Consider the following 13,556-nt stretch of genomic DNA (forward strand, 5'->3'; position numbering starts at 1 on the left):
ACTATAAAGTTCTACATTATTCTTAACATACTTAACTCATTCATACACACAAACTTTGTATAAACTTCTCAACACGGTATATTGCTGAAAAGACTGTAGGCTTTCTTATTTTCAAATTCTCTAAGAAAGGGCCTTCTAACTATTTTTCTGGTTATAGTTCTGCCTGAAAATAGGTGACTTCTAGGTCTTTCATTATGATTCTAATAATGCAGTAATGCTTTAACTCTGAACTTACTAAGAAACACTGCTGTGTTTCTGAATTGATATAAACTTTTTCCAATCAAAACTCAACTCATCAATCAAGTTTCTTTAACTAACAATAACTCCATAATATTGTGCCTCCAGACTGAATTCCCTAAAAATGGTCAGCTCAGTGTTCTTTATATCATATGTTTACTTGGTATAAGACTCCACTTTTGATCTATAGTCTTAGAACAGTGTCTAGAGTGAGTTTAATTATTTAGATATGAAAAAGCAGAAAGTATTGACAGATCTATGTATTCTTACTTGTCACATGCCTAATACTAAAATAACAGGTTCCAATTTTGGCAAAATACTCACTGCTTACTATGTATCTATCATGCTGGGGGATAAAACAGTATCTTTAACTTTTAACTAATAGTTTTAAAAATTGTTAACTATTGATAAAAATAAAAAATTATTTTAATAGCACTTGTTGAAAACTAACATTTACTAACATGAATCAACAAAAATGGTATTAAAAACAATGTACATCTGTTTTCTTATTTTCCTGGTGGTATTCTACTGGTGATATACCACAGGTCAACAGAAAATGCTACAGCACAAGGAGCCAGGCAATCCTGATTTTAGAAGCTACCCTCTGAATCTGGCAAAGTTAGTATGCTCAAATCCTGGTATTACAAGTGTTTATAAAACTCACCTCAGCTAGTGAGACTGACGTTTCTTAACCATTAAATTAAATTTCTATACACGCACAAAAAAATGGATTTATGATATCTGAATGCCTGAATGTCTTTGAGTATAAAATATGTATCTTTCTTTTCTCTGTTTTTTTGAGGGGAAAGAGGGCCACATCTTCATTAAAAGTAATACCTACACAGGTCACACCATTCCAACAGGAGGGTGTGGTATTTTGGGTCGAGTAGGGGTTTCCACAGGTCTGCTGCAGTGTCCTGCACCTCTCCCGACCACCAGTGTGCACTGTAACATACAGTTCCTACCACAGCTTCCTAGCCCAGGCCTAGCAGGAACACATGCATTCTTCTATTTCCCACCTTTCCTTACAGAAATCAAGTATGCCTACCAAAATCATCCCAACTATACCCAACAGCAAGAATGTTGAAGTAAATTTTAAAACTCACAGCAATTCAAAATGAAGAAGGCTAAATAGCATGTAAGAGCATTGTGACAATGAGGTCGAGATTTTAGAAATGGTTGCTACATTTACCAGAATGCTACCTAATGACAAAAAATAGTCCAGACAAACCTGGCCAGAATCATATAAATAGTTACTACACAAAGGATTACATAAGAGGGTGTGGTGGTCTTGGCATAACCAATAAGTACTTAATAGAAGTGGAAGTTATGGGAGAGAGATTTCAGATCAATTTAAGGAAGCGCTAAGGATTAGAGCTGTACAAAAAAGGAATGGGTTACCTTATGAGGTAGTGGGCTCCCTGTCATTAGAAGTATTCAAGAATGCTGCATATCATATCCCCCTCTTGGAGATTCACAATGCACATTAGCATATTAAAGGTTCTGAGAAGTCCTGCAGTAAAGAAACCTGTTTAACTTTGTTTAACGCAGCATTTTCCAAATTATTTGACCACAGAACATTTTCCCCACCTTCACCCCACCTCAAAAATATTAACTTCTGTGGAACTACTGTTCCTCAGAATACATTATAGAAAATACAAGCTACATTTTTTTAAAAATGTAGTATTCAGTATGTACCCGAATAACAATCTGTCAGGGATATAGGAGAAGAAATTGCCACACCCAGTAAAAGGCTGAAAGAGAAAGCCCTTCAGATCCCTGCTTCTCTAAGAGTCTGATTCCATCACATCTTGAAGTAAAGGGCTATAGGGTCTTGATTATTTAAAACGTGAGAGAAAGGCAAGTAGAATTAAAAGGTAGTAAAATGCAAGGTTAACTAGTTCAAATACCTCCCTTTCATGTTCAAAGCCCAATTTCTAAAAGGTAAGAGATAGCTTAAGGACCATAAGTTATGAAAAAGAAGCCTTAACCAAATATCTGCTCCACCCACTAAGTTAATTACTATCTGAGAGAGGGACTTAAAAAAAAAAAAAAAGAGTAGCCTTGCATTGGAGGACTACCCTATTCCAGCCACCTTGTTTGAATTTAGTTTATCACAATACGTGCTCTCCAAATAAGGTTAATATTTGTTTGATCCTTAGTTATTAGACTGCCCTGTGTAATCTGTGATCTTGAATTAGACATTCAAAGAAATGATTAAGTGTGATGATTTATAAGCCGTTAGATATTAAAGTTGATACTAGGGAAAAAATGTGTTTGCCTACATGCCGCCCAAATGGTACATCTCATCTCTCTTTTTATTTTTTCCTCTTCAAGAATTATACAAAACACACACTGAAAATGTAATATCAAACATGAAGCCAACCCAATATTAAATTTAAGAATATAAATGCTTACGAGCCCCAAATTTCAAAGTCAAGGTTCCCATAGTTACATTAACCTAGCCATTCTGCACATATACTAAGGCCATCAAATTTAACAGCATATTAAGTAATACAAAACACAATGGGAACCTCAACTTTTGAATTTCCTGACTTTTGAATTTACAGCCCTAACCAATGCATTAAGGACATTTTTGGCAAAGGGGACCTTTACATTTTAACAGGTTATCGAATGCAGGAACATGCAAGCTGAGCAGTATTATTAGAAACACAAATTCATTTGAGACACGGCTATGTGAAATTAGACAAAAATTCACTTTCACTCAGTGCAAAGAGCAAAGCCTCTTTTTCATTTCTGGGAGAGAGCTTTTTTGAAAAAAAAAAAAAAAAACCACTGAATATTTAAATTATTATCCAACTAGTATTAAGCACACTATGCCTGCCTGGAAAAGGTACTTACCAGTTCTGGGGAAATTGGCTCTCCTTCAGTTCTCTTGCTCCCTACAACAGAAAAAGGGGAAAATGGAATCAGACTACAAACACAGATTTATGACTTTGTCACCAAAAGCTAATGACTTAAAGATTTCCATCTGATTTTTACAAGAAAAAGCCAAAACACATAAAAATCTCCAAAGCTTTAAAACTCAAAACAAAAAAAACAAAAAAAAAAGAGAGAGAGAGAGAGAGAGAGAAAGAGACAGGTAGTTTTTTTACAGCAAGGAAAGAATTCAAGGGCAGTTAGATCTCTTAATTTTCCAGTTTTTTAACCTTTCCACAGTTTTTTCAAGACAAGGAGAAGTAAATAGTTGATGATTTCCCTTTCCTAAGAGACACAGAAATGAAATGCACCTCAATCAAAAAACACAAAAATACACCCTCATCCTCAACAAATGACTTTCACTGTTTATTGCTTTATATTAACAAATTAGGTTAACATCATTGGCCCTTAGTTTGGTCTACTTAAAAGACCTTTTTAAATTAATCTTGAAATGGATTTGTCTTATAAAAGGCTTTAAAATTCACAGCATTTTATATGTACAGCCGTAATTTTAATTAAACTTTTCATTCACATTCTTAAAGTCTCACCACTTTATAGACTGTAAACCACGTAACACAAAACTTGCCCTATGCCACATATTTAATCAGTGATAGAGCCAGAAAGAAAACCAAGGTTTTGGGATCCCAATACAATGCTCAGTAATGCTTTTATCAATTGCGTGTGTGTGGTTTTTTTTTTTTTTTTAAGATTAATTAAACTCCATTAAGTTGATTTCAAGTTCAGAAAAATCAAGTCAGGCTATGTTTGCTTTGTTTTTTTCGTGGGGGGGGAGGTCTTACTGCCTTTATTCTCTTAGACTGAAGACTTCCATTTCCTAAATGGTTTCAATATTCAATATTTGTCATTTTGCTCTCATTTCAATAGTATAGGTGCTTTTAAAACTTTTATCCACACATTGCCTTTGTCATTGAAAAGTTCTAATATGAAAGACACTGGTTAAATCCAACTATTTGTTTTTCTCCAATCTCTCTTTTCTATAATGTTTATTTTTAACTCTTCCTTGCCTTAAATTTCTTTTTCAGTTAAAAAAAATTAGGAAACAAAAATTAAAACTTGTCCCTTAATATTTTAGTACTAAATTATTTAAACTCTACATACCATGGTCTAAATCTGTAAAGTATCGTCCTTATGCGTTAAACATAGTACATTTGTTGACTAATGTTAGTCCAAAAGTGTCAATTCTCATTTCCTTAAGGGATATTTCAAAAAATCATGTCATCCAGATTATAAATTTTTATTTAATCATGCAAGTCATATAAAACATAGTAAAACGATTTTAAAGGGCTCCAATTTGTGCAGGTAACATTCATTTTCCAAAAGAAATTCAATTTGTTGTTTTATCCTGCCCTTTTTTCAAGCAGCAGTACTTTTTAAAGTTCTAAAGTCCATACAAATGGCAAGTTTAATCACGAAAATTAGAATGACTCCCAACCAAAAGAAAAATGATGCAAGAATCTGTAGAATAATGTGCTTATTAAAAAGTAGATTCTCATAAGGAAAAAATTTAACTATGTGTGGTGATGGATGTTAACTAAACTCAATGTTAATCATTTCACAATATATACACATACCAAATCATTATGTTGTACACCTAAAACACAATGTTTTATGTCAATAATATCTCAATTAAAAACAAAAGTGGATTCTTAACAGTACAGATACCTATAGGATTCTATACCACTCAAGACACTACCAGGCACATAGTAAATGCTCAGTAAATAGTTGTTAAATGAATGAATTGACTGAATAGACCCTTTACTCTCTATTGCAGGCTTTTCTTCCTTATTAGGCATTTCTTGTTAGCTCTTTCATGCTGGGGATAATTTCTTATGCATTGATCTCCCACAGCATTATTTGGTAAATGAATGACTCTGGATAAAAACAGTTGATTATAAAGTAAAATATTACCGTCTTAAAATATAATGAAAAGGAAAAGACATATAAATTGGACCAAATTAAAATTCAGAACTTCTGTTCATCAAAAAAAAACACCATTAAGAGAATGAAAAAACCAGCCACAAAACTGGAGATTTTAACAGCAACACATATAATAACAATGGCTTATACCCAGAATACACAAAGTATGTTGAAACTCAAAGTGATCAGTATGGGATTGGGATTTTAACTTTTACTTATAGGCATTTGAGACAGTACAGTCAAAAAAAAAAAAACTTCTGAAAAGTCATATTCAGTAAAAAGGCACAATGGATGCACCTTATCTTTCGGGCATTTTCTCCAAAAATCAGTAGCAGAGTCAATCCCTTAAGTGACAAAGAATTTTACTTGATGTCATGAAACCAACCTACTCATGAAACTGTTTGCAGGGGACTGCAGAAATCACATTGGAAATCAAAACCTTAGAGGTTAAGTGATTTCCCCAAAGGTCTCACAGCTAGTTGGTAGTAATGTTGGAGAAAAGCCTACAGATTCTGAGATTCCTTTGACTGAGCTGGCCTTTCCACTAAACCTCAATTCCTCTTAACCAGCTGCAGCAGTTAATCTTTTAAGAAACAAACTACAATAAATACTGACCAAATATTTGGGGGAAATCTTGCATATAAAGTTTTAAAGAAAAATCATGTAAGTAAGCTATCTAGGGCAGGTTTAAAAACTGAGATCCTTTATGCCTAAGGATCCCCGTGAATGGGCTTCAGAGGTGTGTACCAACTCCATGATACTACATGCTCAATTCTGAATGTACAAGAATTCTGAGAAAGGGATCCACAGCTTTTATAAGATTCACACAGGTTCAGATACCCAAAAACAGTAAATTATTTTTAAACTAGTGATTCTTTTTTTTTGGAGGGGGAAGGTAATTAGGTTTATTTATTTAGTTAGTGGAGGTACTAGGGATTGAACCCAGGATCTCATGCATGCTAGGCATGCGCTCTACCACTGAGGTACACCCTCCCCCCAGGTTAGTGATTCTTAAACACTGTGCATCAGAACTACCAAAGTGTTTCTTCTGAAGACTAATTATTAATTTGACTATCATTTGGATACTGATTAAAAAAAGAAAAGTGAATATTTTATTTCTGTAGTTTAATGAGTTAGCAGCAGAAAAGATTTATATACAAATCTGTACTTTTTACACTATCCATATGCAAAACATATATAATTCTGAAATGCAAGTTTGATTTCCTCATATTAAGCTGATTCAAAGCCCACTTAATTTGTTTCTCACATACATTTCACACTTGTAGCTAAGGTAGTTCAAAATTTTAGCCTTATTTGCTTAAAAATTTTTAATATAGATTTGTTCTTGAAAAATACATTCAAAACATATAAGTTGGAGTAAATGAAATAATTTTTGCTTTTAGAGATGAATACTATCTTGCTAACATAACTTCATGATTTTTTGCATACTGAAGATTGTTCACCTCTCCAGAACTTCACAGGTAGTTGCCTTAATTAGAGCTGGTAAAGAAATGAATCATTCAGATATCGGATATGATTGTAAAACTTAAAATACCATCAATAAATCAAAGGTAATTAATAACTATTTTGTAAGTACCTTTTGCAAAATATCTAAAACCTTTGTGTATGAAGAATGTACATTAAACAATAAACAAATTTTGCAGAGAAAAAGTTCAGCACTAAATCATGTTTTAAATTAGACTAAAATCCACCCCACTACAAATTTTGAATGATTAAGTTTATAGTCTGTGCTCAATCATAAATTTTGATAAGGGACTAGAATAGCACAGATAATTGTCATTCAAAGACACTTTGAAATGTCACCTTACACAGAAGATTCAATCTCTCCTCTTCTACTACACCAAGCTGATACACTAATTTTATATACAGTAAGTTTTACTGCTTTTTATCTGCCTTTCCTAACTTCTAATAGAGAGTATAACAAGTTTGAAATAAATTTAAATGCAAATAAATGCTCAGAACAGAAAGCAGAGTCCTGCTAATGAGATTTAGCCTGTTAGACCTCAATATCATAATTGTCCCTCTCTCCCCCATCCCTCTGAATCCTACCCTCTCATAGACATCCCTCTAGCAAGCACTTCTCCCCTCACTCTCAAGAAGCATCAATTTTTCTCTCATTACTGGATCATTTTGTTTCTTCCATCTGGGAAAAAGAAAAGCCCATGACTCCATATCCTAATCTCTAGTTATTGTCCCGTATCTATGCTCCCATTTATAGCAAAACTTCCAGAGTTAACCAAAGTCACTGTCTCTAGTTCCTCTCCTCTCACTCTCTACTGAACCCACTCCACTAGGGCATCTGCCTCCTTCAATCTTGTTAAAATCACCAGTGATCTCTCTGTTGCTAAATCCAGTAGTAAAGTCTCAGCCTTCATTTCCTTGTTTGATCAGTATTATTTGACCCAGTTGATCATTCCTTCTTTCTCGAAACCCTTTCGTCTCTTGACTCCCAGGACACCACCCATTCTTGATTTCCTTTCTAAACTCTCTAGCCACTTTTCAGGGTTTCTTCTGCTAGTTCTTTCTCATCTCTCAAGATCTCAAAATGTTGAACTGCCCCAGGGCTCAGTTCTTGGAACTCTTCCTATTAGGTAATCTCACCCAGTCTTATAGCTACAGAAGGATCTGTATACTGGTGACTACCAAATTTTCATCTCCAGCTCACACCTTTCCCCTGATTTCCAAACTTATATATCAAACTGCTCACTCAACACTTGTCAAATTGGCTTCTCAAGCTCAATAAGTTAAAAACTAAATTCCTGACTACCTATCCCCCAACTCCTCCCCAGAGTCACCCCCATTTCAATAAATGGCAACTCCATCCTTTCAGGTCAAAACCTTAAAGTCATCAATGACTCCTCTTTTTCCCACACCTTACATACAATCCAGTAACTAACCCTCTTGCCTCTACGTTCAAAATACATAGACGTTTACCATTTGTTTCAGCACTGCAACCACCTCCTTGGTCCAAGTCACCAACATTATTCACCTAGATTATTGCAATAGCCTCCTAATCCATCTCATGACTTCTATCTTTATCCCCCAAATCCTATTCTCTCAGCAGCCAGAGTAACCATTTTAAAATCTACGACAGATCTGGTTACTTCTCTGATCAAAATCTCAATGGCTTCCCATCATACTCAGAAAAAAAAGCTGAAGTCCTTTACAATGGCCCACAAGGCTCTAAGTGATTTGGGCCTCTGCTACTCTCAGACCTCATTTGCTCCCCTCTCCCCACTGCTCAATCTACTCCAGCCACACTGGCCTCTTTTCTGTACTTCAAAAACTCCAAACAAGTTTCCTTCTCAGGGCTCTTCTACTTGCTTTTCCCTATAGCTGCAACGCTCTACCTCATCAAATATCTTCATGGCTCACTCCCTCAAAATGTTTAGGAAATATACAGCAGTTTCAAGAGTAGAATACCAAAATAAAGACTACAACAGGCAGCAGAATTGTTCCCCTCCCCCAACTTTCACTTTAGGGATGCTCTTTCTTATACCAAGAATACTCTTTTTCACCTTCTCTCTGCCTATCCAAATCTCACCCAGTCCAGATAAAGAGACTAACTGATTAATGCAGACCTTCTCAATTCCCAGTTCTCCCTTTGAATTCTCAAAATGTTTATCATCTCTTATGCCTCTTAGAATTTAACCACACAGTCTCATACTGGAACTTATGTCTTATTTCCCTAACAAGATACACACGTACATCAGAGTACAGTAGAAATAATGCCTTGCACAAGTAGAGGGAGGGTATAGCTCAGTGGTAAATTGTGTGCTTAGCATGCACAAGGTCCTAGGTTTAATCCCTAGTACCTCCACTAAAAATAATAACTTTAAAAATACATAAATAAACCTAATTACCCCCTCCGAAAAAAGAAAAGAAATAATGTCTTGCACAAGTAGTTCTCAAACTTAGATCAGGATAACTCTAAAACTTCAAAAAATATATAGATTCACAGGCCATACCCTTAAAGATTCTAAATTCATTATGTCTGATTTGGAGACCAGATATCTGTGTATTTTTAAAGTTCTCCTAGAGGATTCTGATGGGTAGACATGATTAGGAACCACTGTCTTATAGTCCTCTATTTCCTTCCATATCTAGGAAAGTAGGCCTTTAAATAGTCTAAAGACAGAATGGACATCCCAGAGTACCAGATCCATACTTTTATTTCATCCAAGAAGTCTGGATGACTAGCCAAAAGCTACAAAGAGAATAAGAGGCAAAATCCCGTCTAAAACCAAGACATACTTCTCTATCTAGGCATCCATTAGACTATGCATAAATAAATGAAGTAATAAAAATCCATAATTCAGATAGGCATAGTAAACAGTGATTATCTAATACTTGACCAGTGATTGCAACATCCATGCGCTAAGACAGTGCACATTATTAGCTTCAAGATGATTAAAAATGTGAGCAACATTAGCTGACAAAAGACTTAAAAGGCTAGAGAGTAATTGTGGAAAGGCTTACATATAAAAAAGTAACTTTTACTAAGTCTTCTTATAATATTTACAAAAAACCTGTAAAAATTTTGTAGTTAAGTATTAGGAAAAAATAAATAGAAAAAAAAAATCTTCACCATGCTATAAAGCACAAAAATCCTTATTCATAAGCATCCACAGTTCACAAAGGTGTGAATGTTTTCTGAGTCTAATCATCGTAACATAAACTTCTTAATTACAGATCAGACTTAGTAAATTACCCCATATCCCAAGACAACTCAAACTCTTATCTTAATAATCAGTTAACCTCAGGACCAAAATTCTTGCCATCAACAACAAAAACCAACTCAGGTATCTATAAATCATTACAAAAGAGTTTGGATTTATCCTGGTGTATAGGGATTTAAACAAGTACCTCCTATTAACACTAATGGGAGTTCTGGGTGTAAACCATAGGCACCAAGGAGGAGGATCAAGGCCTCAGCACTGCATCTGTGAAAACCCTTTCTGTTGCACTAACTGCAACTACTGGGAGTTGTTCTCTCAGAGATGGGATAATAGACCCAAATTCCTATGTCTCCAAAGCACAAAGATAATTCAAATAAAAGTCACTAAGGAGGGTTACTGGTAAACACCTGATTTTAAAAATATAAAAGAAAAAACTAAACTAAAAGAACAATTAACATATAAAGAAAATTTTTATAAAATAGCACCAACATGCACAGAAGAAACTTATAAACTGCTGGAGATAAAAAACCTCACAAAAAAATTCAACAGAATTAAAACAACCAAATTTTTAAAAATTAGAGCACAGAAAACTCAACTGTAGCCAGAAGCTTGTCCAAAGAAACACAATCACACACGCGCACACACACAAACAAAAAAACTGCTTCCCTGATGGAGCCTTCCGTACACCACAACCCTTGCTTTTAAAACACAGAAGAAAACTCCTGCTGCATTGATAGCCGGGAATAATCACAGAGTACTTCCAGACAAACGGATAACAATCACAAGCTGCCAAGGACGGCCAAAACTAACTAAATAAAAATTATAGCACCTTATTGTGTTCCATACTGCCTCACTTCTCAATATAGCACTGCTATACTCACCAGGCTGAAAAATGAGCAGGTGCCTTTCAGGCTACAAAAAAATTAGTGAGACACACACACACCCCAATCACAAACACAAACACAAAGGGAATGATGTTCTTTCACATGAAGGGGCTTAAGAAATGCAAGGCTTTGCTGTAGGCCCAGAAAACTAAGAGTAGGCCTTACTGCAGCAGTGAGGATAACGCCAAGGTTTATCCCAAATCCACATTCAAAGACTAAAAGAATTAACACTTATTTCAATTAAAAGGCTTTGAAAACAATCCTTTTTTTTTAATGAAAGAGGAAATTAAGATTTTCCCCATTTCTATCCCCAGAAGAAAATTAGAATCTTTCTCTCTGAATACACAGGTTTAGCTCCACAACACTAATGAAAAAGAACCCTGACTTAAGGCCTGAAAACTAAAAATGGTTTCATAATATTCACATTAAAAAAGAAAACCCATGAAGTCCAACATATTGATTCTTTATCATCACTGCTATCATTAATAAACATTGAGCTTTTTATCTGTACTTTGAAATGTCAATGAGAAATTGAAACGGCTACAATATGCCAGGGATTTTAACTTTTGAAACAAAAACCACAAAGAAACAGGAGTCTGAGGCATAAAGCCTCAATCATGCTGGTAAGTAAGTGGTCCTAAAACTTGAAAGTGAAAGCAATACAGACCAAAAAAAGAAGTTTGCTTGATATTAATGCTAGCCTTTAAAACCAAAACTATGTTCTGTTACAGAAGACCGAAATCAGGGCTTCCATTAACCTTGTTTAAAAAAAAAATCCCATGAGCATGGATTTTTTTCCTACGTCTCTTCATCAGAGCAGCATGGGGTCCCATTAGGCACCCTATTTTACTTCCACCTTATAAATAACGTTAGCTATTCGCTATTTCCATGGAAACCAAGTACAGAGAAACCCACTTAAATGAATACCGGTTAAAGGAATAAGTTTTATTTTAGAAAGGTTTTGCTGCTCTAGATGAACTCTACTGGGGAATACTACAACGTTGTCTTAAGTATAATTTTTTAAAAGATATCTTCGATACAGAGGGAGCTTATTAAGAGTCCTGTTAAATAAGTATACTCCTTGCACTAAACTAAACATGCCAAGCAACATCATAATGTGAGAAGACACCTTTCAATGCACTGCACAGGGGTTTAGATGCACAACTACCAATGACTATGCTTCTTCAGGCATTGGGGTGGAATAATTATCCCTATGGGTCTAATTTAAACTAATAAAAGCTGGGAAATTTAGATATGAGGCTACCATCACCTCGTAGTAACTAGTAATGAACAGGATCTACAACTGAAGACATACGCACAATTTGCTACCTCTCCAAAGAGAAGCAAACAATGACTTAAGTTCTAAGTTCCCAATCACTCACTGTTTACCAGATCCAGGGATATCAGGTAGTCAAAATTTCCTCCTCAACAAACTATTTCACAAGTTATAATACGTATTCCTTAGTTAGTCAATACATACACTTATGTGATATAGAAATAGAATATGCAGAAGGAGAAATGCAGAACAAGATTTAGTGATTTCCAACTTTACACTAACTTAAATATTTCCCAACACTCAAGAAACGATCATTAGTGGCCCATACAAAGGTTGCAGATAGGCAAATGTACCTAAAGTGAAACTCGTAAGAATAATAAATTCAAACCTAATAACCTTGAGTTTCCAAAGACAGGGTAGTAAGAAAACTAAAATCCTTCCAGAAGATACCGTTCTCCATTAAGCTGGTGGTGGCTCAAACATCTTCAGTAAGTTAAAAGACAAATGAAAGCAACATTATCCTAAAAGGTGATTACCAGTATTAAATTTACAGTGTATGAAAAGAGTTAACATTTGTGCACATACACTTTTCCTCCTTTGAGTATACAAACTTATCTATCTGTAGTACATGCTAAAACATAAAATTACTTTCCTTGTACGTTTCATACTGGAAAGTTTGCAAAATGCTGGTAATTGTTGAAGCTGGATTAACAGGTATGTGGGATTTGTTAATATTACTCACTCTACTGTGTATGTTTTTTAATTTTCATAAAAAGTCGTTTTTTAAAATCCTTTAAAGTTAAGACTCTTGTCTCAAGTATGTTTTTCTCTGTGTGTAATTGAATAATGGATGAAATGCCTGGTATAGATCTTAGAAGCTACTGAATTTAAGTCCAACATAACCATTAACATGTAACCACAGCTAATTCCCAAATTTTACTTTTCTTACCAAGACAATTCAGTTAATAGTTAAAAACCACTAGGAGAAATCTGAAAAGGAAAGGGTCTGCTATTTTCAAAGTACCAACAATGAAACGAAAGCCATCAGTGCATAATAACAAGGCATCATAGCTGTATTTCGTACTTTACAAACTATAGAAAGAAATTATACTAGCCCTCTCTACTACTAAATCAAAATACTTTCAGAATCAGCAACACCAACATTTCCATTTTCTTCTCCACTTAGGTCCACAGGACTACAGAAGGCAATCTAACAAATACTTCCTATTTCCTTTATCTTGGTTAAGTAACAAGGCTACCTCCTCCCCAACTATGACCCCACTTCACCCCTACCAGAAAATACAGCAACTTCTGAGGGAAAAAGTTCTTTTTCTATTCTCTCCCTTAGTCCAGATAGAAAATGTATCAAAAACACTGTTACTGTGCAAGTGATTTTAAGCTACTTGTTTTATCCAACTCCTGGCTGAGGGCCCTAAATGGAGAGGTCCACAAACTGTTAAAGCTGTAAGGTCTTGATAACAGCTCTCTCTGTTTAAAAACTAATAATTACAATGGTGTTGTGTTTTGTTTTGTTTTTAAGAGAAATAGATTAAGATGGTGGTTGTTTTGGAGGGAGTGATG

At 34.9% G+C, this 13,556-nt stretch overlaps 1 protein-coding gene across 8 annotated transcripts in view; it reads right to left on the reverse strand.

Annotated features, from left to right (window-relative positions):
• The window catches only part of PHF21A (PHD finger protein 21A), a 171,455-nt gene that overhangs the window by 140,726 nt on the left and 17,173 nt on the right, over positions 1 to 13,556 (reverse strand). For 5 of the 8 annotated variants that reach the window (XM_032488531.1, XM_032488537.1, XM_032488536.1 and 2 more), the window contains one exon: positions 3,100 to 3,140. The gene's annotated coding sequence lies outside the window, so the exon portion shown is untranslated. Of the gene's footprint in view, positions 1 to 1,638; positions 1,751 to 3,099; positions 3,141 to 13,556 lie in introns of all 8 variants that reach the window. The other 3 variants (XM_032488533.1, XM_032488530.1, XM_032488532.1) reach the window with 1 other exon arrangement.

This window comes from Camelus ferus, chromosome 10 (assembly GCF_009834535.1).
Source record: "Camelus ferus isolate YT-003-E chromosome 10, BCGSAC_Cfer_1.0, whole genome shotgun sequence".
In the NCBI taxonomy this organism is placed as follows: domain Eukaryota; kingdom Metazoa; phylum Chordata; class Mammalia; order Artiodactyla; family Camelidae; genus Camelus; species Camelus ferus.